Source organism: Falco punctatus, assembly GCF_963210335.1.
Source record: "Falco punctatus genome assembly, chromosome: 5".
NCBI classification, from domain to species: domain Eukaryota; kingdom Metazoa; phylum Chordata; class Aves; order Falconiformes; family Falconidae; genus Falco; species Falco punctatus.
Genome location: NC_137584.1, coordinates 18,926,965 through 18,951,108, shown reverse-complemented (window position 1 = coordinate 18,951,108; position 24,144 = coordinate 18,926,965). Strand labels below are relative to the sequence as shown.

The 24,144-nt window shown below is 39.7% G+C and overlaps 1 protein-coding gene across 1 annotated transcript in view; it reads left to right on the top strand.

Moving 5' to 3' along the window:
• FAM83B (family with sequence similarity 83 member B) overlaps positions 1-24,144 on the top strand; it is a 107,227-nt gene extending 83,083 nt beyond the window's left edge. Inside the window, exon 4 of the mRNA XM_080388110.1 lies at positions 1-24,144. This exon is cut by the window's left edge and continues 6,250 nt beyond it. The gene's annotated coding sequence lies outside the window, so the exon portion shown is untranslated.

Genomic DNA, 24,144 nt, shown 5'->3' with positions numbered 1-24,144 from the left:
TCAATTATAAAAGAAGTAATAAGAAAAATAATACCAAAATCTGTTGCAAGACAATGGAAAAATAAAATTTTAAATTACTCCACTAAGCTGTATGTTAACTATATTTTTTTTTCTCCTTTGTTGCATTATGTGGGATAAGCTGTACAACCAAGTAGCTTTGCAACTGTGTAATGCAGAGAGATCGGTAAAGTTACTGTGGTACTTACTGTAATGTATTCCCCATATCAATATTTTACTGCACAATAGAGTGTTTGGGGGTTTTGTTAGTTTTAATTTAAGTCAGGAGACTTAGAGCATCACAAAGCTGCAGTATTTCACAGGTAATCGAAACACGTTACTCCAATTTTGTCTTCACTTGCATGAGTACATATTCCATTAACACACTGGTGACAAGAGAGGAGATTGCATTGCTCAGAAGGCCATCTTGCCATTTCATTCTGTATTTCATACAGGTGCTTACAGATGTCTTGGTACTTTTCTATAGGGTCTGTTTTTTTTCATAATTTTCAACTCAAAAGTAAGAGTTACAGTTAGGTCTCAATTTTTGACATTTTGACGTGATACCAAAGACACGTTCCATGTTCTGAGAACTCTTTTCTGTATTGAGAAATAGGATGGAAGAAAACATTTGCTCTCAGAAAGAGAGCTCAGAACACAGCTACAGAACTACTTTGCCGTTAAGCAAAGCTAGTAGCGGGGATTTCTACATTAGTGATGTTGACTAGTTAAGTTTTAACCCCTTTAACCTCCTTGCTAAGAATGCTCCCTCCCCACACACCCCAGTCTGTATTTAAAAGCAATTCTTATATATGTAACACTTCAAAAAGTGGTCAGGTCCTATTTCTGAAAAGCCAGGGATATATAGGGGGTTACATTCCCAAATCAATTATTTTTATATCTTGAAAATCATTAGAAGCAAACAATCATTTAAGTTGGAAAAGACTGTTAAGATCATCCAGCACTCAATATCTTCCTTATAGTGAGGTGCCCAAAACTGAACACAGGATTTGAAGTGCGGTCTCACCAGTGCCAAGTACAGGGGGACGATCACTGCCCTTGTCCTGCTGCTGGCCACACTGTTTGTGATACAAACCAGGATGCACTTGGCCTTCTTGGCCACCTGGGCACAGTCCTGGTTCATGCCCACCTAGGTGTTGACCAACACCCCCATGTTTTTTTTCCCCCAGGCAGCTTTCCAGCCACTCTTCCCCAAGATTGTAGTGTTGCATGGGGTTGTTGTGACCCAGGTGCAGGACCTGGCACTTCTTGTTGAACCTCATACAACTGGCCTCACTCCATCAATCCAGCCAGTCCAGATGCCTCTGCAGACCCTTCCTACCCTCAAGCAGATCAACACTCCCTCCCTCCCCAACATAGTGTCATCTGCAAACTTACTGAGGGTGCACTTGATCATTTCATCCGCACCACTGATAAAGATATTAAACAGAACTGGCCCCAGTACTGCACCTTGGGGAACACCACTTGTGACTGGCCAACAACTGGACTGAATTCCATTTACCAGCACTTCATGGGCTCAGCCATCCAGCCAGTGTTTTACCCAGCAAACAGTATGCCCATCCAAGCCATTAGCAGCCAGGTTCTCCAGGAGAACGCTGTGGGAAACGGTGTCAAGGCTTTACTAAAGTCTAGGTAGGCAACATCCACAGTCTTTCCCTCATCTGCTAAGTGGGTCACCTTGTCATACAAGGAGGTCAGGTTAGTCAAGCAGGACCTGCCTTTCCTAAACCCATGCTGACTGGGCCTTATCTGCTGGTTGTCCTGCATGTGCTGTATGATGGCACTCCGGAAGATCTGCTCCGTAACCTTCCCCAGCACTGAGTTCAGGCTGACAGGCCTGCAGTTCCCTGGACCCCCCTTCTGGCCCCTCTTGTCAATGGGCATCACGCTGGCTAACTGCCACGCAGCTGGGACCTCCCCGGTCAGCCAGGACGGCTGATGAACGATCGCAAGTGGCTCGGTGAACACGTCCGCCAGCTCCCTCGGTACCCTTGGGTGGATCCCATCCAGCCCCATGGACTTGTGTGTGTCTAAGTGGTGTAGCAGGTTTCAGACCATCTCCCCTTGGATTATGGGGGCTTTGTTCTGTTCCCTGTCCCTGTCTTCCAGCTCAGGGGGCTGGGTACCTGGAGGACAACTGGTCTTGCTATTAGAGACTGAGGCAAAGAAGGCATTAAGTACCTCAGCCTTTTCCTTGTCCTTTGTCTCTATGTTTCCCCCTGCATCCAATAAAGGATGGAGAGTCTCCTTAGCCCTCTTGCTGTTGCCAATGTATTTCTAGAAACATTTTTTCTTGTCTTTTAACAGTGGTAGCCAGATTAAATTCTAGTTGGGCTTTGGCCCTTCTAATTTTAGCCCTGCATAACCTCATGGCATCCTTGTAGTCCTGAGTTGCCTTCGCCTTCTTCCAAAGGTCATCAACTCTCCTTTTGCCCATATATATCTTTGTGTATTTTTAAAAAATATCTGTATATTGCTGGAAGAGAATCTGGTTTACTGAAAATGACTGGACAACCCTTGAGAAGAAGCTGCTGTGAAGACTATTCATCTTTGTCCCATCACATGTGTTACTTCAACTAAAGATTCACTGGATAAGGGCAAAAGGTAGCTGGAGGGAAAGGATTCATTACTGATGAAAGGCCCGTGACGTATGTTTATTTTGATAGTGTTGCTTCCGTATGTAAATACAGCTGGGAAAAAATTGCTTCTTTTCTCTCCAAAACAGACATTTATGACAGTTGAAGTAGAAATATTTCAAAGACAAAACACCAGTGGCAATATTTTATTGTGCTTGAGAAATGAATGCTACTCATTTATTAGCATTCAAACACAGGACTCTTACATGCCTGTTGCACATCTGTTCTTGCCTCATTTAACAATCAACATGCTCAGAATTCAGACTGATTGTGTACAGCTTCCCAAGCTCTTGAACAACACTGAAACTGATCCAACAAGGCATTAAACACATGCTTAGCTTTTTAAATGAGGCAGTCCCAGGATAAAGCATAACAGCAGGCATATGTCTTTTGTTAGATTTTGGTGTAAAAATAATCTCAGTGTAGTCCTAGCTCATGTACTTTGGGAAACTGTTGACTTGACAATTTCATTGTTTTCTTTGGGTCATGTCTGATTTTGACCACACCACATTTAGGCATTGTGTCTCATATGTTTCTGTCAAATGTCATACACGCTGGTGTTAATACGTCATTATAGTGGTTTCAGAGTTTAGAGCAGACTTTCTTAGTGCAGGGTCTGTGGATCCCTGGTGATCCATAAGATTTCAAAAGGGGAGATGGAAGTGGAGAATTCAAAGTACTGAAAAAACAACCAAGCCAAACAAAAAAGCATTTGCACTTATTTCCACATACAGCAAAGGAAGCAAGTAAAACCAGAAGATAAAGTCATAAGTGAACATTCATAATGTGCTTTTTACCAGTTGAAAGTGAAAGCTGGAACACCAGTGCTGCAGGAAAAATAATAACCAGGTGCTGTTTGATTAAAAAAAAAAAAAAAGCTGAGAAACACTGACCTAGACAATGCAAAAGAAGCATGAGAGGTGCTACAAACACACAAGACCCAGAAGGGATATATCTGAGTAGTTTGGAGTGGCAGGGCAGGGGCTAGAATTCCATCAATTTGGTTTCAATACTGACAGATGTAAAAGACTGTGCTGGTTTCATTTAAAATTCTTACTTGATGTGTAAATCCTTTTTTTTTTTTTTTTTTTTTTTTTAAGACTGAGTTCCTGGGTTGCGTAGCAGCTATGTTTTGGATATACTGTGTGTGTACAGATACAAACCAAAACTGTCTTGAAATAATTTATTGCTTTTATTTTTTACCAAATAAAATGTTTCTTTTAAAGCTCAGCTCATTCCTGTGTTCTTGTTTTCACTGGCTCATACTGTTATTAACATTTCTCATTTCAAAATTTAGAACACCTTTTTTCAAAATGCTGACATCAGGTATGTTGAGTGAAATGTTGTAAATTGAGGTCTCAAAGCTGCTTTGTGGCTGCATCAATGTTAGCAGAACTGCTGCACCTTCTACGGGACCAAGGATCCACTCAAACAACAGAGAAAGGATCAAAGCCAGTATCACTTGATTGTAAAATTTCTGGAATAAAATATAGGTAGAAATAAGCTGGACCAAAAATTAAACAGGGTATGGTCAGCTGTGCTCGCATCCCATGTTTTCTTTCAGAGCCTTGTATCACTTTCTTGTGCTGACATTTTGGATTTGTTTGCCTTCCTGTTAATTCTGCCTTGCTAGCGATACCAGGTTCAATAGTCTTTTCTTTTTCCTCCTTCCATCTCCAGCTTAATTTCCTATTTACATGAAACATCCTTCAGAAATCTGTTTGCCTACCTCTTGCCTTGTAACTGCTATTGAAAAATCACTTCCACCACATTGCTTATGAGAATTAACTTCAGACAACACCATGCATGAGTGCATGCTACTACTGAATGGCTCGTGAGAAATTGATTTTGAGTCCTGAATATTTGCTCAGGGCCTTTGAAAACCCAGTAGGAAACCCAGTAGTGTTTCTGAACAGCTTATGGTCTATATTTAGACTCAATGGAGGAAGGAAATGAAAAGGAAGAGAGGAAGTGAAAAGTGCAAAAGACAGAGGTTATAGAGCTGTGAGGCGGTTACTCAGTTACCACATACAAAACCTTTGATGGTTGGGGTTGTGGCAGTGTGTATGCAGGCACACATGCATGTACCTGCATGCATAATACCAAGGCTCCTACTTGTACAGGAACTTTTACTTACATATTAATACATGTAAAATTAACCTTCGTTAATTGAGGTCAAGCCTTTTTGCAGTTCCCACACAGAAAAGTCATGGTAGTTCCCATCTCTTCTCTATTCCTTAGTTTTCCTCACTTAGGTCTAACCTGAACTTACCCTGCCAGCCACTCTGTCTGCAGCATTTCAGCATCGGTAGGTAACTATTAAAAAAAACATGAACCTTTTCATTTTCTCGTCGTTTCAGTTGGATAGAGTAGGAAGCTATACCTATAGCCAAATGAGGACAAGACTGATGGCTGTATGGGTTGGGGATTTCTGAAAGTACTTCCATGCCATTCATTACTGAAAGTCAAGATGTACCACTTTTTGACAAAACATTGTTAAAAACTAAAATAATTAGAATTACGGCAGAATTACGTGAATCTCCAGGAATTTCTCATAGCTAAGCTAGAGCTGTCATCCCCTTTCAGCAGATGTGAAGCCCAAGGCTCACATGCCAGAGTAGCTGTGAGTGCAGACCTCAAGGCAGTGAAACTGGACATCATTTTACTTCTGTCCAGTTCCACTGCCTTGAATTTACCAATAATATGAGTGACTTGGAGACTCCATTTCTAGGTGTGTAATCTGGGTCTTGCCAAGCACAAGCACACCCTAACAAAAATCTTGCTTCTATTAAGTGCCTGTAAAATTGTCACTTTCAATGTTGCAGATCTTTGTATATAATAAACAGCTTTTCCTTATGTATCTGAAAAATTACCAACTTTCACGCTGTATTTGAAGCACCCAGCTATTTTTTATCCAGTAGTGGGGGGCTATATTGTAATAGATTGTCAATAAGTAGTCCCCACGCACAAAATTAACTATAATTCTGTGTAATAAACTCAGTTTCAAACCCATCAACCAAGGTCTTTACGATTGTTCTGTTCTCCTCACTCCTCAAAGTAAAAAAAACCCCTCAGTGCTTTCTAAGGTGGGACAAACAGCTGGCGCTTACAGTTTGTTGAAGGCTGGAGGTGCCTGCATCCAAGCGATGCAGAGGACTCAGTCTTTAAGTGGACAAGTCAATGAGGCAGCCAGGGCTTGGGGCCAGGATGCTCTCAGAAACTCCTCGTGATGGTTTCCCTACTTAAAAGCATTACAGTGATCAATATAGGCCATAGGGAAGCAAGTTGTTGCCATATCCTTGTTCTCCATACTGATAAGCCTGTCAGCCAGAGAAGTGCTGTAAAGGTGTTGTGCACAGCTCAAGGTCCATATCCTCTGCTCCTCCTCTTCTGAGCAGCGCAAGGGTTCGGGGAAAAACACACAAGAGCTGGAGGAAAAGAAATCTTGGGAGATCAGAGGCAAATTCTGAAGCAAATTCATAATGTTGATGGGAATATTCTGGAGAAATGTCACTGTACACAATCTCTTTTCAGCCCAGTAACTCACAGCAGAGCCTCTCTGCTGTTGTCCAAGGGATCATGCCATCATACTTTGATGCTTCAAGTGATCGGGCAGAGACAGGATCACAAACAACACATCTAAAAGAGTGTCCTCACTTGCTGGGAAGACGCAAGGTGCAAGAGAGAAGCGTGCCTCCCTCTGCAGATTTCAAGAATGGATGTCCCACAAACTAGAGTTTTTTAAACTTAATTTCCTTATACTTTTGTCATACACGGTGTGTAGACTTAGAGCAATAAAAACTGCTCAAACAATAAACTATTGAAGCCGTAGAAGATTATAAACAGAATGAAATTTTTGCCTGCAGCATTTTTGTCCTTTTTTTCCCAGCCACTCCACAGACATGGCCAGAGAACAAAAACAAATGGAAATGAGAGTAATCCAGAGGGCATCTTTGACCCTCATACACATGTTCATACTTTTTCTTCTATTGGTGCTTCTGCACTACACAGTGGTTTTAGCTCTCTGCTGAAAACCTGTGGGCTCAAGTGGCACCTCTTACACCGGTCTTCAAACCCACTTTTCATAGACTAGTGTTTAACCCACTGTTTATCACATTATTACATTCACTCCTTTGCAGGATTTTTAAAAGATAATCTATACCGAAATATATTTTTCCTGAGGAGTATCACTTGTTACAGTGATAGTATTTTGAAGGTTATATATATTCATATATTGATACCCACACACACTTACTTTCCAGCTTGGTCAGCTCTAAAGACATCAAATATATTCAACAATGATCTACAATTCAAAAGAGATTACTTTCTCAGTAGATTAAAACATACAGTCTATAATCTTCAGGTTAATATGGAATATTTTATTCAGTTCACAAGCCAATAATTTGTCTGAATTATTTTCAGATCAATTATTTATAACAAAGTTAATCTCATAACCTTGAGAGTTTAATAGTAAATGAAGTTGATAGTTGACAGGTTGAATTCAATCAACATTTATTTCATTTGCATTTCCTTGAGCAAGCACTATTAAACCTCTCCACAAAGAGTGAGCGCTACCCTAGGATATACACTGCATGGTCTGGCACACATCTGTTTGTACTGACCTAGCAGCAACAGAAAGAAATAAACAACAGCAGATATAAACCTCTCATGCTCAGTTTTGAAGCAAAATGTTAAAAATCATGGCAGCAATTTGGAAATTGAAACCCAAGTGATAGTTTTTTTTTGGGGGGGAGGGGGATAAGCACTGTATCTGGACTTACTCCTTACATTTTGCAGACAAGCATAGCTTGAAAAAACTCAAGCTCAACTCTTACAGATTTTTAAGGGACAAAGATAAATACTTTTAAAAATCTGTAAAGCCTGAAAATTACTTGTGTCATTTTGGAAAGAATGCCTTCAGTCACATACTGAGAGACCAGGGATTCACACCCGAGTCTGCACTTCAGGGGGCACCTTTCCAGAGAATAACTTACTGAATTTTGGTTACATGGATAAAACTTAGAGAGCTTATTTTCAAAAGAACATCAGAAATTCATTGGTATCTTTAAATGGCACATTTTAGAAAGTCTGATTAATAAACAAATTAAATAAAAAATTAAATATGTAAATTAGAACAGAAATAATATATGTTTCTTTTTTGTAAAAAAAAAATATCTTAATTTTTCATTCCCCAAGACCAAACACTTTTTATTAATTAATAAATCTTCTTCCTTTTAATTTTAAATAACTCCTTTCATTACCATGACTGCCTTGGGTTCCAAAATTATAGAAACAAAAAAGACATGACTCTGCAAATTTTAGCTACCTTAAGTCTCAAATATACCACTAAGCATATTTTAGCATGTTCCTTCACAAGTAATTGAATACTTTTTTATTCTTAGTTGTGAAGCAAGAGCCATTATGCCCTTGAACTCTTTAGATTTTTTTTTTTTTTAATGTGAGAGGAAATGTGGGTCAAAGCATTTATAATATAATGTTTGCATGCACATCTAGAAATCTCTTAATTAAATGGGAGAAAGAATCAGAGAAGAGAAAGACATATTAGTCTATCCACCTGCCCATGGCAGCCAAAATGTACATTGTCATGTTTTCATTCCCTGCCAGCAGCAAGGCAAATTTGCAGCCCTTTGAAGTGACAAACAAAAGAAGGTAACAACTAAAAATATTGTGAAGCCCAGGCTAGCATTTCGGACAGAGCATCATGCTTACCTACATCTTTAATCTTTAAATGTGAGTCTCAGAAAATGCCAAAAGCTACAACCCTCTGTTACTTACATGAGCAGAGAGCTGAGTGTGCCCGTGCCAAGCACCACCGAGGCAAGGCAGAGGCTGTGCCAGCACGGTGCCCAGTGCGCACTGGAGGGGGGGACCTCACCTGGTGTTTTTAGTGCTTCCCAGACACTGGATGAACCCCGGTCCAAACACTCTGTAGGTATCCCCTATCCTCCCTGTAATTGTTTCCATTTCTTTATTTTAAGTGTGGAGCTCAAATCTAGAGGTAAAAGACCTGCATCCTGTTCTAGCTCATGCATCGTCAGATGAAATAGTTAGAAAAACCAGTCCCAAAATCTTTTCTCTTGATGTTGGTGAATGACCACATCAGGCCTCAGTGAGATTTCTGTTGTTGGCAAGTGGGCTGCTTGAGAAACTGAAACACCTTGCTGATGATCATAAAAAGGGGAAAAGCAAATGAGTCTCCACCCACCAATATTTTTTAAGTCCCTTTTCAGGTAGGAGATCTCTTGAGACAGGTAGAAGTGCTGAAGAGGCCAGAGAAGGAACCAGTGGCTTTGGAAAACATGAAGCGACATAAAACATGAAGAAATAGGAATCTGACCTCATGAGCACAGTGAGTTAATAGCTTTGTCCATGTAATCATTTCTGAGAAGTCTTAAGCAGGTCTGGTCTATGGTGTTTCTCGTCTGATAAAAATTTCATGCATACAATCGTGATAAAAGACCTGGTCTTCAGTTTTCCCTCATTCCCAAAAGGAATTTCTTCTCTCCCCGCACTGCTACCTATGCATTTGTGGGTACGGTGTAGCACCAGTGTCACTACTTAATGACATCTCGGAGAAATGTGCAATTTTGCAGTTATAATGAGATTGCTAAAGTATCTGAAGTACCATAGCTCACAGCCTGCTCAGGTATTACTGTCCTTTATCGCTGGCAAAAGTACAGACACAGAAAAGATGACAAAACACATCTAAGCTATCCACAGTTTCTGAGATTCAGTATCAGTGTATTGGTTTGACAGCAGTTTTCGTGTGATATCTGACTGTATCCCATGATATCTGTATATAGATAATGTTTATAGTATTAAATAAACAATACATCAATATTTAATACTTATTTGTTTGACCTGGCAAGGTAGTCAAATGCCTCAGAATAAAAGGTATAATAAACAGCCCTGGTTTTGCAGATTGTTCCTTACTGACCTTCAAAAGTAAGGACAGAGTGGTTTTTGAGGTTTGCTTTAGCTAGTAATCAATGATATGAAATGATACTTAGGAAACATATAATTAAGTTACTTTCAGTATAGTGATGGTGCAGGCATAAAAGGATGATCACCAGAAGAAAGAGTATCAAAAAGAGGATGTGACGACAGAGTTTTTCAAACATCTTTTTGGTGGGGTTTGTTGGTTTTTTTTTCATGTACATGATGCATATTCCCTGTATAGATTAAAAACTACAGATGAATCATAAGATAAAAGTAGTGTGAATGAATGGATTTTGCTTGCTATAAAACACAGTTAATAATGTATTCATTACTTCCAGCTAATACTAGAGCCCACAGCTGCTACATTTAAATAACACTGAGGCAATTTTCATGCTGATTTACACCCAAAAGAGGGCAGTTCCAAGTCCTGATTTTCAGGATGGGCAGTATTTTTAAATGAAGGACTGGAGTAGCGCTTGGGAGATTAAGATTCAGTAGTTCATCCACAGGTTTCTTCTGCAGCCAGCTAAGACTTGATTTCTAAACAAGCCACACAACCGCATTTTTGTATCTTTCATTTGTCCTCCAAGGTAAAATAAAGAAGCAGAGCTGGATGCAACAATCAAAGGCAGGATTCCTTCTTCCCCTGATTAAATTTCTCTATCAACAGGCACCTCTTTTTTTGTCCTTATCTGTTTTGCTACCTGATTGCTCATCTTCAACAGTGGTGCTCCTACAGGAGTAATCCTGAGGAGCTGCTGGTTCTCCCTTAGCTTCATGCAAACCACATGCATCAAACAGGGACACATGCAGACCAGGTATAGATGGACCAGCCAGGTACCTTGAATCCAATAAACGGAGGGAAGCTTAACTGAGAAACTCTAAAGGCAGAGATGTGAGAGCAATGATGATTCTCTCTCTGCCAGCAAGATCCAGACCCCTTAGGTGTGACCAAAACCAGAATTTAAATGGTCAGAAAACCATAATACTGACAGCTGACCGGACTCCAGTGACTTCCCAGTCAGACAAAAATGAGGCTGGCTTTTGAGGCTTAAACATTTGGATTCATGTGAATAAAATGGGTGTTGTGCTGGTGGTACATCAGCTGATCTGGTTTCTCATTCATTTTGCTCTTCCCGGTACATAGTCATCCCACTGCAAAAAGAAAAGAAAAAACCACCCATTTCCATTTACCTCTCTGCACCTTGCCAGGGACAAGTTGCAATACTTCCCTGTGCCCGCTCCACAGCCTGCTGCTGCAGCCTCATTTCCTTTCTGTCTAGCTGGTAAGAAATCCTAAATTGTTCCTTAATGTATCCATTTTTTCATGTTCTCAGTGATATGCATTATAACCTTCAGGACAGAGGACTTCTCCTGCTTCATCATTTGGCTGAACTACTTCTGTAACTTATTTAAATTGGTCTAACTTTACAGGCTTGTGAAAAAGACAAGAACAACTGTGCTGTGTAAATCTCCTTTAACATCAATCACTAATTTGAAGCACTTGCAGCAGTGCAGCTCTGAATAAAGATCTTGGGGTTTTTTTTATATTTTAACTAAGAAGATTTGTACTTGTTCAGTTTCAATGATGCTCTTAGTGTATTTAATTTTCCTATAAGAAATCTACCATGGCAATAAAAGGGTAATTCTTTATTTATTTCTCTTCTTTTAAAGCAATATTGCTTAATATTTATAGGATTAATTCCACTCTGGTATTTGATTTTTTTTTTTGTCACAGTTTTCTGCCAAGATGGGAAAATGAGCTGACAGATGCTAGAGATCCACGTGGCTGCTTCTCCTCGTGGCACTGAGAGCACAGTAAATGCCGTGCTGTAGGGAGGAGGCAGGCTGCTGGTGCTCCTTATGGAAGTGAGCAGGGTGACGGGGGCTCCTGGACAAACCACACAGAAAGTATGGTGGAAGATATACACACCTTCTACAGAAGCAGGATGGGTTTCACCATACTCATTCATCAGCCAGGGGTTCTCTTGCCAGCCACAGACAGAGGCAGATTCCTCTGTGGAATAGCTACCAGGTGGGCCAAATTCAAGGTAACCTTGTTAACAACTGATGAAGAGACTGAGATCAGAGCAGTGAGGAGGGCTGAGCTGTGCCTGGGTGCAGGTATCTCACTGGAAGACATGGCACAGGGGTTAGGGCTGGTAACTCCCCCTGGGGACCTGGCACCTCCAGCTCCTGGAAGCCACAGCTCTTCTTGCTAACGTTGCACAAAAGATGTAAAATTAATCACCAAGACTCTGCTGGTAGTCTCAATGTTTTAAGGAGTTTTTTGTTGAGCCATGCTGGGGGAGTGGCTGCACTAATTGAACAAGTGATTGAAATACCTGCTGCAAGCCAGAGGCTAAGCTTGGCTAGGCAAGGATGTGCTGCATGCCCTTGCGAAAAGCTGAGCTGGCGCCGATAAACACAACCATCACTGTGGAGCTTATTTCAAAACCAGACACTTTGCTTTCTTTTTCCTTCTTTGTAACAAATTTCTTTTGGTTGCAGATCTGCATATTGTACCCAGGGTCACTGAAGCAGTAAAAGGCTGGGGATACATTTTAAGGCAATCGGTAAGAAATCCTTCAGAAGAGAGATTTTTTTTTTTTTAAACTGCTAAGCACCCCTCTGATTACAACAGAGGACTTTAAAGCACTTTGAACTGAGTGGCTATATGGGATCAGCAATACTCAAAAACAAACTGGTTTTGGCTTTTGTTTATCAGTTTTACTATTTGTCCATTTTTGTTGTTTATCATGCTATTAAACTATTCCCATGCACCTATATCTTTATCAATACATCATTGCATGAGTGAATCTTCTTAACTTGCATCTTGGCAATTTAAAAAAAAAAAAAAATCTAATCATTCCTTAAAACAAATATCATAACTGGACTGAATATGAACTGTCAAGACTGTAGCTAGTCAGGGATTTTTAGCTGAAAATGTTTTGGGAGGAGACACCCATACCCTGGAATGATTTTTTTTTATTTATTTCATTTCTCGTTTTCGTTTTGCTCCTCTGGGGTTATCTATTTCTGTGAATTTCTCAGATTGAAAAGTTTTAGAAAAATTTTCTGAAGCAGCTTGACCACTGTGTTCAGTCATCCTGGAAGTGGAGATATTCCAGACCATCAAGCTCAAAACGAGCACTAGCTTTCAAATAAGACTGCATGTACAAGACAGTAAATATAAACAACAGTCAAACATCATTGACTGGAATGGCTTGGTAAGTATAATTTTGAAACTTCTTTTACTAGAAAGATTTCACCTTTTGTTTGGTTTTGAACTGAAATCTACTCCTAAATATCAAGAAATCAGAGATGGAAAACAGGTTTCCTTCCCAGCTCTGGTATCATTGTTCTGTTGAACAGATTAAAGACACAAAGTAGTTGTTAACCGTGCAGATTAATGAAGGAAGATTTAGTGTGTTACTATCAGACCTTCCTTGTTTTTGCTTTCCAAAGGAGAATGGTGTTACTGCTTGTTAGTAGATACACAGCAACATGTGTGACCTAAGGAGGACAAAAGACAAAGGACGTAAGCTGAAATAAAAGAGGTTCAGACTAGACTTAAGGAGAAACTTTTACTCCAAGACGACAGCCCAGCTGTAGAGCAGTTTGCCCAGAGAGGTTGTGCCATCTACATCCTTGGAGGTTTTTAAGACCCACCTTAAGCCCTCAGCAACCTGGCCTGACACCATAACTGACCCTGCTTTGGGCAGGAGGTTGGACTGGGGACCTCCTGAGGTCACTTCCAGCCTGAATTATGCTGTGAGCCTCGTTGGAATTCTAAAGGAGCTGCCTTTCCACATGCCTAGCAGGACTTGGGCCTGTCTTCTGTGATCCCACCTCTCTTCCACTGCACTGTGATTTTGGGCACTTGTCAACAGCTGGCTGCTGCGTAGCCTGCCAGCATACTTGTGGCTCCGCTGAAGCTTGAGGAGTTGCACTTTTGAGCAGCAGCCCCGTATGGTGTGTCCCATTCCCAACCCTGCATGCAACGCCCAGCCTCGGGCATGTCCCCAGCATGGGGCACAGGAGGCAGAAAGGCATTATGCAGGTAGGAGAGGGGGAAACCTCAGTTCTCCCCTTCCTGCATGAAGCCTGAAGCTGTACCTGCTCCTGCATTTGGAGCTATCACTATTCTTCTCACGCGACAATCTGTCTTCCTTAAAAGAGTATCCTCAAGGGATGCACAGTATTTATTTATGCTAACTTTTGGGTTTAATGTGCAAGCTGCATTGTGCATTTTGCAACTTTGTTTTATCTTCTGCAGACTGTGTCTATGTAAGCCAGCTCTGTGGGTACAAAGTTTGCTCTGAGATCTTATTTTGACAGATTTAATGTTTCCTGATTTAATTTAGCATCATTCAGCCTGTGTCTATGAACTGCTGTTGCTCCACAGAACATCAAAAGTGTTCCACAAAATTATTCCAGACCACTCCCCCACCCCCAAAAAGAACCCAAACCCTCTTATTCAGTCAGGCACAAAATCAAAATGAAGCAAAATGAGGGAAATCAAATAATAAATGAGTATTTAAAGTTTACACTGTTCTGAGTGGGAAATTAATAGCATTGTGCTGGAACTGCATGAGATAGTCCTTCCTTTTTTCTCTCCAAATAGTACATGGTCCTTTAATTAAATGTTAGTTGACACATCAGTTAAATTAAATTAATTTAGATTTAGTTTTAGATGCTCTGAAAGGCTTTTCGCACCTTATTGATATTCCAGCCACAACACAATACCAATTTGGGCAGTTAAAATTTCTAAGCATTGCTTTTTTCAAAAGTGTAGCTTGCTAATGCCGACTATGCTAATAATGAGATTTTTTCATGAGTTTGTGAGGTAATGGATAAAACTTTCCAAAAGTTCCTTTAATTGTATCACTAATGTTTCTGTAATTGCTGCTGCAACACTGCAGCTGCATTAAACTTGTTTCTGAAATAGAAGGAAATGATTACTTGCTTTCCACTCTGTATTAAGAATATTCTGTGGAAAGATGTCTTAGAATAAGTTTCAGAGGATGCGAGGGATATGTTGTGTACTTATTCCAAAGAATATTTTTGCTCTCAGCTAGAGTTATATCAGTCACGGACAATTCACAGCTAGCCCCAGATGCAGTTCCTGCAGATGAGCAATTTCTCCTAAACCTGGTTCACTCTGCTACTACTCCTGAGCACCTCAGGATGCTTCCTTCACCCCTCAGAGCCGGGCAAGTCAGGGTCTGCCGTGCTCACGAGGTGGAGGTCATGAGCAGTTAAGAACATTTTTCTTTATGAAACAAACCAGCAGGCACTGACTGCCTGAAAGCAGCAAGTACTACAGTCTTGGAGGGAGACTGTTGTGTTAGTGTATGGTGTTAGCTGGGAGCAGGTCAGCTGGCCGGGTTCCTGCGTGCAATCCCCAGCCCATCCATCCCTGTGTTCCAGCCTCTCCCTTGGCTTCCTCTATCTGTTTTAATCACCTCATGTCTTTGAAATCACTTCAAAGGTCTGCTGTTAAAAATTAATACCCAGCAGATGATGCAGCCTGTTGTTTTAGGCAGGGAACTGCCACAAGTAAGGGTCCTGCTCATGTGTGGATGGTTCACTCAACAACTGGCTACATTTCCCTGCATCTCTGTGTCTCCTGTGTAGTTAATCCTTCATAACCTCTTACAAACAGCATGCAGGAAAGAAAACAACTAGTAAACACGAAGTATTTTATGATACTTAAATGTGCAGCTACTGTTCGAAGTTTGCTAGGCATTGTTTGGGAATATTGCATATTAATGATGATCACAGTATCTGGAGGAAACTGCGTTTTCTCCCACTTGTTTTACATCTGAACAAACCCACTGACCTTCGCAGGGATATTCTTGCATTTCAGTGATATGAGATCAGACAAAAGTCTCATGTGTATTTATCCCTTTCAGAAAATTTGCTGTACCATTGTGTGAGTCAGGATCACCTGCACTGAAGTGATTACTCACAGCCATAATCCATAAATATTCTTCTATTGCTGTTAATGTTGTTACTTTGTGTGAAGTTGTAGTTATTTAATACCCATGACTAAAATCCTACGATTAAAATCCTACTCAGTATTTTCTAGTTATAGCTGTCAAATATGTAGTGGTGACATCATTTTATAGGACTAAAGCTGAGAAGCCTTAGGCTGTCAGCCGGTGAGTTTGACCAATATCTTCAACGACTCAACAGGGCAAACTGTAGGCCTTAGACAGATGTTTTGTCCCAGGTAATTGGCTACAAATGGTGAAAAAAATGATTCCTTCTGTGTCCCTTCCTCTTGTGGCATTACTTGCTTCTGTTTCAATTTGATTACCTTCTGGTATGGATGTTTGGGGAGGGAGCAAGGACCAGAGCTCCACTGAACTAGCGTTTAGTTCATATGTTCCTCTTTGAATTACAGCCAACCCAGTTACTCTCTTGCTTTCTTCTCAGTTGTGAATATTTCAACCCTGGAGAAAATACTACTCATTGTGTGCTGTGAATCTTCATTTTATCACTCCGGGAAATTTTATGTGCTCTGTAGTGGCACCTTTTTGTTTCTGAATGCAGATTTGGTACATGCTGTTAAATTTTCAGCTTTAATCTTTTTTATAAAGTGCTGCACTGATTTGCATTGAATCACAGTACTGCTCATAAAAAACACCTGGTTCAGGTCTCAACTACAAATGTCAGTAAAATCTAATCAATAACTAATTTGCAAGATAAACTGTTAAGGAAATGTGAACTATATCAAAGCAGAATTGATTAATTCTTCTCTAAAATGTCTTCTCTGAATCTATCCTGAAATGACATAGGAGATGACCTATGAGATTCGTGTCAGAAAGTGGGACCTGGAGCTCTGCTTAGTGCAAAAGGAGATTTTGCAGTTTAGCTCTAAGGAGGGGGAAAATTTGCTGTACAAAGACCATAGTAATGGCACTGACACAGCCACAGGGAAAGTTTGCTTGTAGAACAACAACCAAAAAAAAATCATAAAAAGGGGTTTAATGAGAATTACATTTTTTATTCATCTACTCTGAAATTTCTTAGATTGGCCTCAGATGTGGTGTACCCCATATGGACTATTAAGTCTGTAAGTCAAGGCTCTTGTTTATGTGTATGGTTATCCATTTAAGGATACTCCCTGTTGACTCACCTGAAAGTGCAGCTTACAAAATATCAGAAAGGCTCATATTCATTGGAGCAATGTGAACATGCAGAATTTCTCTGGCGTGGTTGTCTTGCATGCTGCACACCTGCCTAATAACAAAGGAGTGGAAGTAATTCAGGGATGAATGCATTCAAAACCTGCATCTCCATGGAAACAGATGTAAGATTAGGGTAGCATGAAGACAGGCTTTCAATTAAGTCATCAGGTATGAAATCTGACCTAAGTTACCTCTTTGCAATGCTTCTCAGGCATGTTTATTACTGCAGAGGGAGGAAGTGCTATTCCTTGGCATATGTGTGTCTCCCGCTACCTGCAGGACTGCTCTGCTAAAGAAGGGAGTTTAATTTCTGAGGTCACAGGGAAACACATATTCTGTCATGAAGATTAAAAGTTTTAGTGCCTACCAAAGATCTTCTTGAGCTTAGCAGATGCTGTTTTCTTGACTGGTTTCATCCTGAGTTCTGCCTCAGAAAGGAATGTGCAAATATCATTCTTAATTAGAATTAACTAGCTTCCAAACTGTATTATTCATGCAGGTTGTACTCTAAGTAGTAAACAAAATCTGAGACAGATTTCCCCTGTCTGGCATGATAGCTCATTCCAGCTTTGCCAATGCAAGGAGAGAGAGAGAGCATACAAGAGCAAGACTTCTGAAACAATGCAGATAGAACCCAAACGGTTCTTCATTTTTATTTATTGACATAAGCCCATAAAACTCAAGCCAACATGTGTCATGAAGGCAACACAAAGAAAGCAGCCATAACAGTTCTTGTCTTACCAATAACATAATCAAATGTGACTTTTTAAGTCTCTGAAATGGTGAATACTGTGGGATAATGAAGACTACTTACCATTATACAACTTGTTTGTTAAGCTATTTTTCAGATAATGTAAATGAGCAAGCTAACATGAAAAAAAAATCAGCTAACATGAAAAAAAAAAATCTTAATATATTATTCTCCTGTAAGAAAATTCACTTTGTCCAGATATAAAAATTGTGGGGGTCAACAAAGGAAGGGTGGGAAGAGATGCGCACCATGTAATAACAGTCCTGCCACTCCAATGTGAGCATGTGTTTTCAGCTTTATATATCTTGTCCTTCTTTATCTGAAGCCCTTGAAAGCGAAGACTGACTCTGCTTTTCTTGTGCTAGACAACCATGATTATGACTGTGAAGAGCTGGTTTTGTGTAGCTGCTGGCAGAAAAGTTGCTGACTTTGCCTGTGCTTGACCCATGTATTTACAAAGGGGATTATTTGATACGTGATGGGGTGCCAAATGTTCTCAGCTTCTCACTTTCCAGAGACCTCTGGATTTGAATCAGTCTCTGTACCTACCTGTGAATTTGTGTGCAAAAAACTGTGGGAGGTCAGGCAATATTAGATGGAAAAAGGCTGAATCCTGGCTTATCTGGGTGTTTAAACATATCCTTTATCTCTGTGTGTCTCTCTTTGTCTATGGTCTAACTTTGACTCCCCAGATACTACCACAGTCAAAAGAGATAACTGAATTCTTTTACAGCAAAGTCCTAAACTCTTTTTTTCTTGTTTTGTTATATTATACTTGTCCCAGGTAAGCTCCTTCTTTGCCCATTCTTGAATACTTCCTTTCTTCCAGAAAGATAGCTGGGAAGTGAATCAAAATGCCCTTTCAATAGAAAATAGCTAGAGTTTAATTTCATTACTACCTCAAACAAGGTCCTTTCTATAATACAGTATGCTAACAGATGCATTCAAATAGCATGCCATCAACTTTAGGAACATTCTAGGTAAAAGCAAGTAATGCTTTTAATAGCTTTTTGTATTAGACTGATTAGATTTTTGTAGATAAAATAACACAGTTGCTAGTCCTAGGAGGTATGCTTTGAAACAGAAGCCAATTCTTAGCTTAGGGTACTTAATGAAGAATGAGTGCCCTTTTGCATAGCCTATCATAAGCAAAATGGTAAAATGCAAAAACTACTGTGAAAAAGGATGTCCTTGTCATCCTAAAATACAACTGAAGGAACTGAGTGCAAATTCAAGCTTATCGTGGACTCAGAGGCTAAGGTAAACTTGGGAAATTAATGGCCACATTGGAAAGAACTTTTCTCACATTATTGAATCATAGAACTGTATAATGGTTTTGGTTGGAAGGGACCTTTCAAAGATCATCTAGTTCCCTGGCGTGGACAGGGACATCTTTCACTAGATCAGGTTACTCAAAGCCCTGAGCAGGTAACATGTATCAAATGCCTTTATCTGGACTTGTGTCCTTCAGTACCCTTAAGGCCATGTCTTTGCACAAGCACCACTTTCAAACACGTCAGAAATAGTTGCCTTCCTCCTCCTGAAAAACATTTTAGGAAAAATAAAAAAATACAACTTACCGAGCATTTAGAGATTGTAGCATTTATACTCACTGTAAAGTTCATAATCCTGGATCTCAAGTCAGTCTTTAGAGTCCCAGATCAATACCCTCAGGAGCCAAATCTTTGATCATAACAACAGCATTAACAGTTCCTAAACAATTATTCTCTTATTCTAAAAACAGTCATTAAAACTTACAATTAATCATACAGAAAAGGAGAGAAAAATCAATTAATACTTTTCAGATATGAAGTACTAATGACTTCATTTTAATTATTTCCATTTCACCAGTGCCAGAATTTTCCTAAGGAAAAGCTGCTGCCATATGATGATTTTAGAGAGTGTTGTAGATCGTTTTATATATATATATGCATATATATATGTGTGTGTGTATATATATATATGTGTGTGTATATCTTTATCTATCTATATATAATATTTTTCAGATAGATGACAATAAATTAATTGATGTGCCCTGTAGGTGTTTTTATTGTGAACTTTTGTTCTCCAGGGTTAAAGCAAATTAATATACACAGGTAGATAGATAGATATGTGCTATTATTTGTACGGTGGGCAGAAAAAAAGGAAACACCGATTCTTAACAGAAACTGAAGAGAAAAAATAGAAGATGCATTGAAATAACAAGTGCTCTTTTACTCTAGTCTGGAGATCAGTTTTCAGAATCAGAACAAGGTAACTGTCACCTGATGGGTTTGAAGGATGGTTCATGCCTTCCTGACATCAACTTCATCGCCACAAAAGAAAAGATGTGAATTCTCTTCCAACTAGTAATTTGGATTCATGTGGCAGTTTCCACAAAGACTAAAGGTCTGAAGATCTGCATTTTGCAAAGTCAGATGCTCACCGATGCAGAAAAGATACATGTTCCAAGGTGGTAAGTGGCTTACTTAATTTACCTACCTATTTTCTCTCACCAGTAATGCAGTAATGAGATGGTCCCTTTAAGTCAATACACACCAGTGAAATTCATCAAAAATTATTTTAATTCCTCTGCCATACCAGAGGAAAATTATAGCACAAAATAAAAAATAATCTCTCTTTAAAAGTATCAAGGTGTTTCATCTGTCTAGCATGTGACTACTACTTGTGATCTGTCTTAAAGATATCTTGACAATGAGCATTTGGTTACGACACGTGCCATTTGGGTCTGTTATTGGAATGTGCATATAGTGTACTAGTTCTGTGTTGTAACACTGCCCTGTCCTATGAATTGCCTAGCAATGAAGGGCTTTTGATGTTGTTGTTGACTCCTGAATGTTTTGCTCAATTCATCTTATGTTAGGTTGGTGTTTTGTGGCCTAGAGATTGGAGATAGCTTGCAGGTCCTTTTCGTAATCATAGTGATCAAAATCATAAGTGATCACTGTAGTCTACTACTATATTTTCCATTACATATGTTCCAAAATCTAATGGCTACATTGGGCAATATATAGGAATAAGATTCTTCCTCAATAATAGATCAAAATGGGAGAATGACGTATCATCTTGTATAATAACAGAATATAATTTTTTTTGTGAAAAAATAGATACGTGTACTAGTTCTCTTGAATACAATTTTTTACAGTTTCCTACATGACATAGGTATGAGAAAGTCTGTGCCAGTAATTCTTGAAGAAAACATATAACTATTTTGAAAATGTAAGTTCTATTCTGAAAGCAAGTTAGGTGTCTGCTTGTGCAAGCTAGCAATGACTGAGCCAGCTCCAGAACTAGAAGAATGACAGGTGCAGAAAGGCAAAATGCACCAGCCTTACTGAAGCATCTTTTCAGTAGCTGGGGTGCAGTGTGGAGCAGATGTGGCTATAGTAGTTTTTGAGACGTAATTGATATATGCCTGCTGCACTACATAGCAAACACTTAGGGTTAATCTGGGATTTTTTATGTATTATATTCACTTAAGCACTTATGAAAATGTTACCGCTTGAGCTGGGTCACCACTGTATTTATTGTGTAGCACTTGGTTCATCTCATATCCGTACCTCTGAAACCATTGTCTTCCATCACAATGGAGAAGATGAACTTTTGTTCACATCCATGTTTTTTTCCCATATCAGGGTCAGGTCTCAGACCTTTGTGTCCTATTTGGACTTCCTTGTGTTTTTTTCTCTGTCTGTATGTGGGCAGCATGGTTCCTGTTTTGTGTGCTGCATAGGGCATAATCACGTCAGAGGAGTCAGTGCTTGTAAAACTGAATTAAGTAAGGTGGTGTGGCTGCAGGTAGGTTCCCATCAGCCCTGTCACAGTGGCACTTCCAGCCTCTTCCTTCCTGCAATCTGTGTACCTCCCTCCAGGATCCAGTCTTTCTACATCTTTTCCTTCCTTTATCTGATTGCAGTCTGCATCATTGTCTTACTTCCTGGGGTCAAATCTAACGAGAATTAGTCACACCATGGGAACCTGAAAGATGCCAATAAGCTTCATGTACCGTTCAGTATGCTGATCTACAGCATGGCTTGGACTACTGATGCTGCTAGGGAGTCCAGGGGGGTCACAAGTTGTTTTGTGATTCCTGTTTGGTACTACATCCATTTGAATATCCTGGCATGTGCTGTGACTCATCAGCTCATATGCTGAACTTCAGCACGCTACACCTTGTAAAATCTGCTGTCAATACCTTATCACAGTTCTTGCTGGTGTGATTTAGCTGTCAGAGGCTGGTAATTGTGACCATGTTGTTCTTGACCTTAAAATTGTAGGGGTTTGTCACAACCTTTTCTAAAAATGGGCTGTGATTTCTCAAGTCTGAAAAGTTTTCTGCTTTGGGTAACCAAAGCATTCTCCGTGTACTTTGCACTTTTGCCTGTATGAGCATTCATGACAAAATACATGATGATTGTCTTTTTTTTCAGGCATAATGTCTCTAGGCATGAAATATGCATCCATTAAATTTTGTCACCTTTTAAATCTGCTAGTATTAGTCTGGATCCTCTTAAAGACACACTCTTCCACCCACATTGCACCGCTTTGCTGACAGAAGAAAGTACTTCATGTGATGCTTATTTCTCAGGTTCTGGCCAGCACTAGAGTTTGAACTATTTTACCGTTTGTAGTATCCCATCTTTGTTGGGTTGCCTGAAACTGCTCATCAGAGATGGAAATACAATGCAGTGTATTATAAGTTAGTGTCTTTCACAGTGTCTTATAAGGTACTGAGGTAGGGCCCATATTCACTTCCTTGTATTCAGCGAAAGTTACTCAAGATTTCTTCTTTTCTCCTTTAGTTGTTTGTCATGAAGTTGTCTGTCATCCTTGTGAACTGATGGAACTGTCCTATTCCAAAAAGCAGTCATGAGCAGATCTTCTGTCGGAGCAGAACTCCACTCTGTGCCTGTGACAGTTAGAATATCCCTCTTTAACTAAAAATAAACACAAAACCCCACAAAAATTGGAGGGGCCAAAAAAATCAGAAAATATTTTTGAGTTCACCTAAAACTTTTATTATTATTTTCATTGGATACAATATAGTTATTTTGTCTCCTAGTCCTGGATTGTTTTCACTTTTGACCTCATGATTTTCTTCTGCATTTTACCAGCATCATAGTTTTGACCACAGTTTTAATCTTTCCCTGCTAATTCTCTTTAACATGTAAAGGCAAAGCTCACTTTTTCTCAACAAACTCTCCTAGAAGCAGGGTTAAGGTACCTCAAAAAATAACCAAGCCTCTTATTACCAAGTTTTTATTCTTGATTTTTAATGTGAATACCAGACTGATCAATGCTGCAGCACATCTCCTCTCTCCTCATTCTTGGTTTTAGTCTTAAAAGCTAAGACAAAACAGCCACCCAATTATCTCTCTGTGGTCTCTCTCATCAATCATTTTTAGCACTGTTACAGTCTTCTGAGCATCATTCTGAAGACTGTAAAGCTATTATTTACTTTTTAAAACCTTAATTTTCTGATGTCCATCCTCCTTGGGCATATCTGTGTTCCAGAGTGATTTCTATCACATAAAATTGTGCAACTTGTTTTTCTGCAAACCCAGCATTCCCCATGGTCTCAGTCCCTGCATGCTGTCTATTTGTTCTGCTTCTCATACTTGTCCGGCTTCCCCATGGATCACACTTTCTTTCTTCTTTGCAGGTCACGCTAAACTGAGTGCTACCTAACAGCTAGTCAATGGCACAGGAGGAATCCCTTTTCCTATGAAAACAAGTGTTTTATTTATATGTCAGTTTTCCCCAGCTTCAGTTCAAGTAACAGTCATGAAGAAAAGCCTCTGAACACCTTCTTACTGAAGGCATTCCAGTTCACAGAGGCTGCAGTAATCCCAAAGCCAGTCAGCTCTGTATCCATGGGCCATCATGACTGGATGGTTCCGTGATCCCAGGCATCAGTTTCGTGCTTGTTCCCTTCTATCATCAATTGACATGCAAATTCTGTCAGAAAGTAATTGCAGTTTAATTAACAGTCATTTTCAGCTGTGTTCAGCTATAGATTAGACTATAGGCTCGGTTTCTCAGCTAAGCCTTCAACCTGCCTTGACACTCCCTCTTCCAAGTGCAAACTAGTTCCATGGCAGCTCTGTCAAAGCACAGGGACAAAGTCTCTCTTTACATAAATTGTTTGAATTCCAGTGAATGCTATGCACTAATTCCATCCTAAGCCTTCAGGCATATGTTTTTCTGTAAACATACCCAAATTAAATTAAAATAAAACATCTGGCCATACATAAGCATAGATCCTTTGAAGGACAAGTGATGTAAGCATTAGGGTACACCTCAGAAGAGTTTTTCTCAGCTGTGTCACCAGGTCTACCAGATAGTATGAACTGCATTTGCTGTGTTTGAGAAGCTGGTCGAGGCTTCAGTAGTGATTTTGCCATAGGAAGATGATAAGATATGGCCGGCATAGATCCTCTTTAAAGGCTTGTGTAATGCTTCTTATTGCAGCCTGCTTTATACTGTGTCCCATGCCAAAACACAGGCAACACAGTTACAAAGCACTAACACGTTTTATAGGGCATGGGATATTTCCATCTTTGATAAGTAACTTTTCAGA